This window comes from Ptychodera flava, unplaced genomic scaffold, assembly GCF_041260155.1.
Source record: "Ptychodera flava strain L36383 unplaced genomic scaffold, AS_Pfla_20210202 Scaffold_31__1_contigs__length_3010019_pilon, whole genome shotgun sequence".
In the NCBI taxonomy this organism is placed as follows: Eukaryota; Metazoa; Hemichordata; class Enteropneusta; family Ptychoderidae; genus Ptychodera; species Ptychodera flava.
Window position 1 is genome coordinate 616,942 of NW_027248353.1, and position 6,649 is coordinate 623,590.

The window sequence follows — 6,649 nt, forward strand, 5'->3', positions numbered from 1 at the left end:
GACGTAACATCAAGCACTCGGCAAAACGACGGTTGATGGAAGCCGGGAAACAGTTGATGGCAGGCAGGGTTCCAGATACTCAGTTCCCCAAGGCGGCGGTAGTATAAACGTAAAACTCCGAAACGAAGAGTCATTTCCTCCAAAGCCAAGCGAAAGAGAAGATCTCCTGACATTTTTGACTAACATGGCATTTCTTCACGAACACTCCTGCGAGTGCACCAAGAGTGAACTTGACTTGTTCACAGTTCCTCCAACGCAGACTATGTGGAAGAGGGACAATGGGAAGAAGTGCATCCCCTGACCCACATTGTGGAATCGGGACCCATCGAATTTGTGATTTCGGGTTCAGGGGAAGACTACATCGATCTGTCCTCGACACTCCTTCTGATCAAGGCCAAGATTACAAAAGTTGATGGTACTAACCTCGGTGCAGATGCAGCAGTGGGTCCCGTCAACTTGTGGCTCCATTCACTGTTCAGCCAGGTGGATGTACACCTCAATGGCAAAATGATATCCAACCCTTCCCCTACTTACCCCTACCGAGCCTTGTTGGAGACCTTGTTGAATTATGGTAAGGAGGCCAAAGAAACCCATATCGGTTCAGCCCTATTCTTCAAGGACTATCACTTGAAAATGGACGAAGTGGACCCCACTAAAGAAGGTGGAGAAGTGAACAAGGGACTGAAAAACCGATATGCCTTCACGTCTGGCAGTCAAGATGTCGATATGGTAGGACCCATCCATTCAGATCTCTTCTTTCAGCCCAAGTATCTAATGAATGGTGTCGAATTACGTCTCAAACTCAATAGAAGCAAGAATGCCTTCTCCCTTGTGAGCTCTGCAGAAAATCCAGGCTTCAAAGCTGTAGTCACTGAAGCCACACTACTGGTCAGGAAAATAAAACTCAGTCCATCGGTACAGCTGGGCCATGCAGAAGCTTTAAAGCAGGGACCGTCCAAGTATCCTATACATCGTTGTGTGATGAAGGTTCTGTCTATTCCTGGAGGCACCATGTCCTTCAACAAAGACCACATCTTTCTGGGACAGCTACCGAAACGTGTGGTCTTGGGTCTGGTGGACAACGATGCCTTCAACGGTTCATACAAGAAAAATCCTTTCAACTTCAAACATTACGACATGACGTCGCTGGTCCTTAATGTCAGTGGAAAGCAAGTTCCGAGCAAACCCCTGAAACTGGACTTCACCCAAGCAGGTGGTCAATCGTTCATCATGGCCTACTATTCCCTGTTTACTGGGACTAATAAAACAGGCAGGGATGAAGGAATCAACATCAATCGCTATGAATACGACAATGGATACACACTGTTTGCATTTGATCTCACACCGGACTTGTCTGCCGACGGAGGACATTTGAACCTGGTCAAAGAAGGCAACCTGGGCATCGAACTGCAGTTCAGACAAGCCCTGCCAAATACTGTGAATTTACTGGTGTATGGCGAACTGGATAACATCATTGAAATCGACAGAGACCGCAACGTCCTCTTTGATTACTGAAGTTGATTCCTCGACTGAAGTGAAAGATGGACACGTTAAAGTTGAAAGAGATCTTGAGTACAGATCGATACACTGCATCATCTTTTGGCGGGGTGAAACCATCAGACCGATTGCCTAAGACCAGACTAAAGTCCTATCCTGCTGCCTTTGTGGCCAATGTGGACCCAAGTACCCAACCAGGGAAACACTGGGTGGCTTTCTACTTTGCCGATAGCAACTGTGGTGAATATTTCGATTCGTACGGACGTCCACCCAACAGGACACCTTTCAAGGCATTCCTCAACAGGAACTCTCTCGACTGGATCTACAACAGACAAAGGCTCCAGGGACCTCTTTCTTCAGTGTGTGGACAATACGTCCTTTACTATCTGCTACATCGTTGCCGGGGATGGTCCATGTCGAACATTGTGAAGCAGTTTACAGAGGACTTGACTTTTAATGACTTTCTCGTGAATGATTTCATTGAAAAATTGACTGGTGTTGATTTTGACATTTATGATGTTAACTTTTTACAGACTCGTTTGACTTATAGGCGAGCGGCGAATCCACAAAAAGGGCCTTATTTTAGGAGTTTAATGTACCCACCTTACATACGGCCACATCATACGTCATTTGAAAGCTTATTATCTCTACTTTAAGAATATTGACGATGTGGAGCTGCCAAGTAGGGCCATACCCCCTAATTTGCATAATTCACACGGGTACCAAATTTGCATAAGTGCGATATAAAATTAGAAAATTCATTGTTAACTACTGTAAACATACTTTTAAACTATCGAGTGATATATCAAATGAAAGGTATTTGCATGTAGAATACAACTTTGATATCCAAAGACATATTCAAATTGATTTCACTGAAATATTTTCATATTCATATTGAAAATAATATTTTCCTCTCTTGAATAACAATATTTTAAAAATTTTAACACATACAGCTACAACATACAGCTACATCATACATCATTTGAAAGCTTATTATCTCTACTACAAGAAAATTGACAATGTTGAACTGTCAAGTACGGCCCTAGCCCCTAATTTGCATAATTTACAAGGGTATCCAATTTGCATAAATGCAATATAAATTTAGAAATTCATTGTTAACTACTCTAAACATACTTTTAAACAAGCAAGTGATATATCACATGAAAGGTCCTTGCATGTAGAATACGAAATGGATATCGAAAGAGCTATTTAAATTGATTTCACTGAAATATTTTCATATTCATATTAGAAAAATATTTTCCCCTTTTCAATAACATTATTGTAAATATTTCATCACATACAGCCACATCATACAGACACATCATACGTCATTTTAAACTTATTATCTCTAATTCACGAAAATAGACAATGTTGAACTATCAAGTAAGACCGTATCCCTAAATTTGCATGATTTACACAGTAAGCAATTTGCATAAATCCAATATAAATTAGAAAATTCATTAACTACTCTAAATATACTTCTAAGCTATCGAGTGATATATGAAATGAAAAGTATTTGCATTTTAAAAACAAAATTGACATTCAAAGAGATATACAAAGTGGTTTTACTGAAATATTTTCATATTTGTAGTGAAAAAAAGTTATATTTTCCCCTTTTGAATAACGGTATTTTAAAAATTTTAATAGCAGTATCAATGCAACCACATGCATTATGATGTGCAAAAAGTGCATAGATCACGGAGAACAAACAGCTGAAATGAGGTCTGGAAATGAATATTTTGTTTGTTTAATGAATGTTTCAAAACATATGAATAGCTCTTCTTGTCTGCATTATTATCCGATACCGATGTCCAGTTTTTATAGGTCAGAGAGTGTTTCTCCAAACATGCCCTTTGTATGGAGTATAATATACTCATTCACAGCATATGAATACCTTTTAATGTTATATATATATATATATATATATATATATATATATATATATATATATATATATATATATATATATATATATATAATATATATATATATATATTTATATATATATAGGTTAATGATTTGAACGCCGACATTTTTTCGTAAAGATGTGGTGGGAAAATATCGCTAATTACTATCAAGTCCAAACATAAAGAAAGATCCCCATGAACGACACTATTGTAGTTGTTGAAAGGCAACTATGTAGTCATCAATGTGAAAGAGTAAGCTGTAGTCAAATTTATGGCATGATTTATGATCCAAGTCATTTATGGCGATACAGTGTCATGCATTTCCAGTACATCTAGTAATTCTACAAATTCATCATCCTCTTCTTAAACAGTTTTGTCATGAGTCAAAGGGTTGCCACAGTTATAGCTGCCTTGTGCATGGAAGATTAATTTGGCAGCAGACACAACTGGTGACAGGTAATAAGAGAAAGCAAACTCCACACATCGTTCATATTTTATGGTTGTTTGAATTTGTGTGTGTTATGTTTGGCTGTTTTGTGTAAAGTGTTGATTTGCCATGGCGAGACGTACCCCTAATCTACGTATCCTGCCCTGACGCCGCACTGGAGTTGAAAGACTACTGTGACACTGCGATCCTTTGATGCTACCTTTCGAGAATAGAGTTGTCTTCATCAGTCACTTAAAATTCATTTTCGTCGGTGAAACGTGTGCACTGCTGGACCACGTTGTTTCACTGAAGTTGTTTGTTCAAGTAAGGAAGCTAGAATGTCTACCGTTTCGGTCTGGTTGTGTTTGTGAGTGCTCATGTGATTCGGAGATCGAGCTATTGTAGGTGTTGTTTGGCATAGGTGTAACGCTTATATTTCTATTTCATATGTATGTGATTAGGCTGCGTTCACAAATAATGGTGGTGAGGGGCGGAGGAATTCAGGGTGGAATCGAAAATTTGAGGGATAGTAGAGGAGCACTTGAAAGTTTTGATCTGCCTATAGGGGACCTGAAAATATTTTGGTTCCCTTTTACTTTTTGCGATTCCAAGGTTTCCAAGGCAATTCAATGAAAATCGAATAACAATTAAATGTCATCCCATTGTTCTAAAGTTAGCAATAATCCAACAAGATCTAGAATTACTTTTACTTTTATTTTTAACTTCATTACTTTTATCTCGAAAAAATCTTCCATTTTGTATCGTATTGTTGTGGCATAATTGTTCTAATGTATCGTTCGTAATGTTTCACCTTTAACGAATCCTTGAATGTTTTGCTGCTTGATTGCATGAACTGGAATCTGGTACCTGTTGGTTTTGTGTGTGTGTTCTTAAGTCGAGAATGTTAATTTGTTGCATCGACGACCTTCACAGATAATGAGGTCTAAAGATGTGATTGTTTGAGAAGAGCTTTCGAAAATTTCAGAGTAGGATGCATTTTTTATGTTTGATATGAATTTATTAAGCTCGAGTTTGGTTCCAATAAAAATCATACATTGTCTCTAAATCTCAGTCAGAGCGATATTTATTTTGTGTGTTGCTGAATTATTCTTATTTTGTGTATATTTTATTCTTATTTTGCATAATGTGGGCATTATTCGTATTTACTGCACAATTTTATGAATATTAGAAATAAGTCAAGATATTCGCGATTTAAATAAAAATGTTCAATAAGAATATTTTAGATACGTGTTTGGAATTCATAGCTCTATTCTACATGCCAATACCTTTCATTTGATATATCACTCGATAGTTTAAAAGCAAGTGAACAGTACATAACAATTGATTGTTATAATTTTATATCTGACTCATGCAAATTAGGTACCCACGTGCATTATGCAAATTAAAGAATCACGGCTCTATTTTGCAGCTGCATATCGTCAATTTTCGTGAAGCAGAGGTAATAGGCTATAATGTGGCTGTATGATGTAGTTGTATGTGTTAAAATTATTAAAATATCGTTATTCAAAAGGGGAAATATATTTTTCGATATAATTATGAAAAATTTCAATAAAATCATTTTGATATCTTATTGGGTATCTATTTGTATTCTATATGCAAATAGCTTTCATTTGATGTATCACTCGATAGTTTAAAGTATGCTTACAGTAGTTAATAAATTCCTAATTTTATATCACATTTTTGTATTTTGCGTACCCGTGAGAATTATGCAAATTAGGAGCTACGGCCGTACTTGACAGCTCAACATTGTCAATTTTCTTGAAGTACAGATAATAAGCTTTCAAATGACGTATGATGTGGCTGTATGATGTGGTTGTATGTATTGAATTTTTTTAAATATTGTTATTCAAAAGGGGAAAATATTTTTTCAATATAAATATGAAAATATTTCAGTGAAATTAATTTAAATATCTCTTTGGATATCAAAGTTGTATTCTACATGCAAATACCTTTCATTTGATATATCACTCGATAGTTTAAAAGTATGTTTAGAGTAGTTAACAATTAATTTCTGATTTTACATCGCATTTATGCAAATTGGATACCCGTGTAAATTATGCAAATTAGGGGGTATGGCCCTACTTGACAGCTCAACATTGTCCATTTTCATAAAGTAGAGATAATAAGCTTTCAAATGATGTATGATGTGGCTGTATGATGTGGCTGCATTTGTTAAAATTTTTAAAATATTGTTATTCAAAACGGGAAAATAAATTTTTCACAATGGATATGCAAATATTTCAGTGAAATCAATTTAAATATCTCTCTGAATATCCATATTGTATTCTACATGCAAAGACCTTTCATTTGATATATTACTCGATAGTTTAAAAATATGTTTACATAGTTAACAATGAAATTTCTAATTTTATGTCGCATTTATGCAAATTGGATACCCGTGTGAATTATGCAAATTAGGGGGTTATGGCCCTACTTGGCAGCTCCACATCGTCAATTTTCTTGAAGTAGAGATATAAGCTTTCAAATGACGTATGATGTGGCCGTATGTAAGGTGGGTACATTAAGTGTGAAAAATAGGTGAGTCTGCCGCTCGCCTATTAGAAGTCATATTCATTACATTGTTACTAGTTCTTGTGTTGGCTTTCCTGTTGGTGTTCAATAAATTTTCAAACTTGTTCAATTGAAAATACAAAGCATGTGCGTCTGTGTTTTTTTTTTCTCTCTCAAGGATGATGGGCATAAAGGGGGAGGGGGAAGGGGAGGGGCAATCAATCATACTCGTTCATAAACAATCATACTTTGCTAGCTCACAAAGAGTATAGACGGACAAGATATT

General features: G+C 36.3%; 1 protein-coding gene across 1 annotated transcript in view; it reads left to right on the plus strand.

Moving 5' to 3' along the window:
- The window catches only part of LOC139127405 (uncharacterized), a 100,065-nt gene that overhangs the window by 66,541 nt on the left and 26,875 nt on the right, over positions 1 to 6,649 (plus strand). The window lies entirely within an intron of this gene.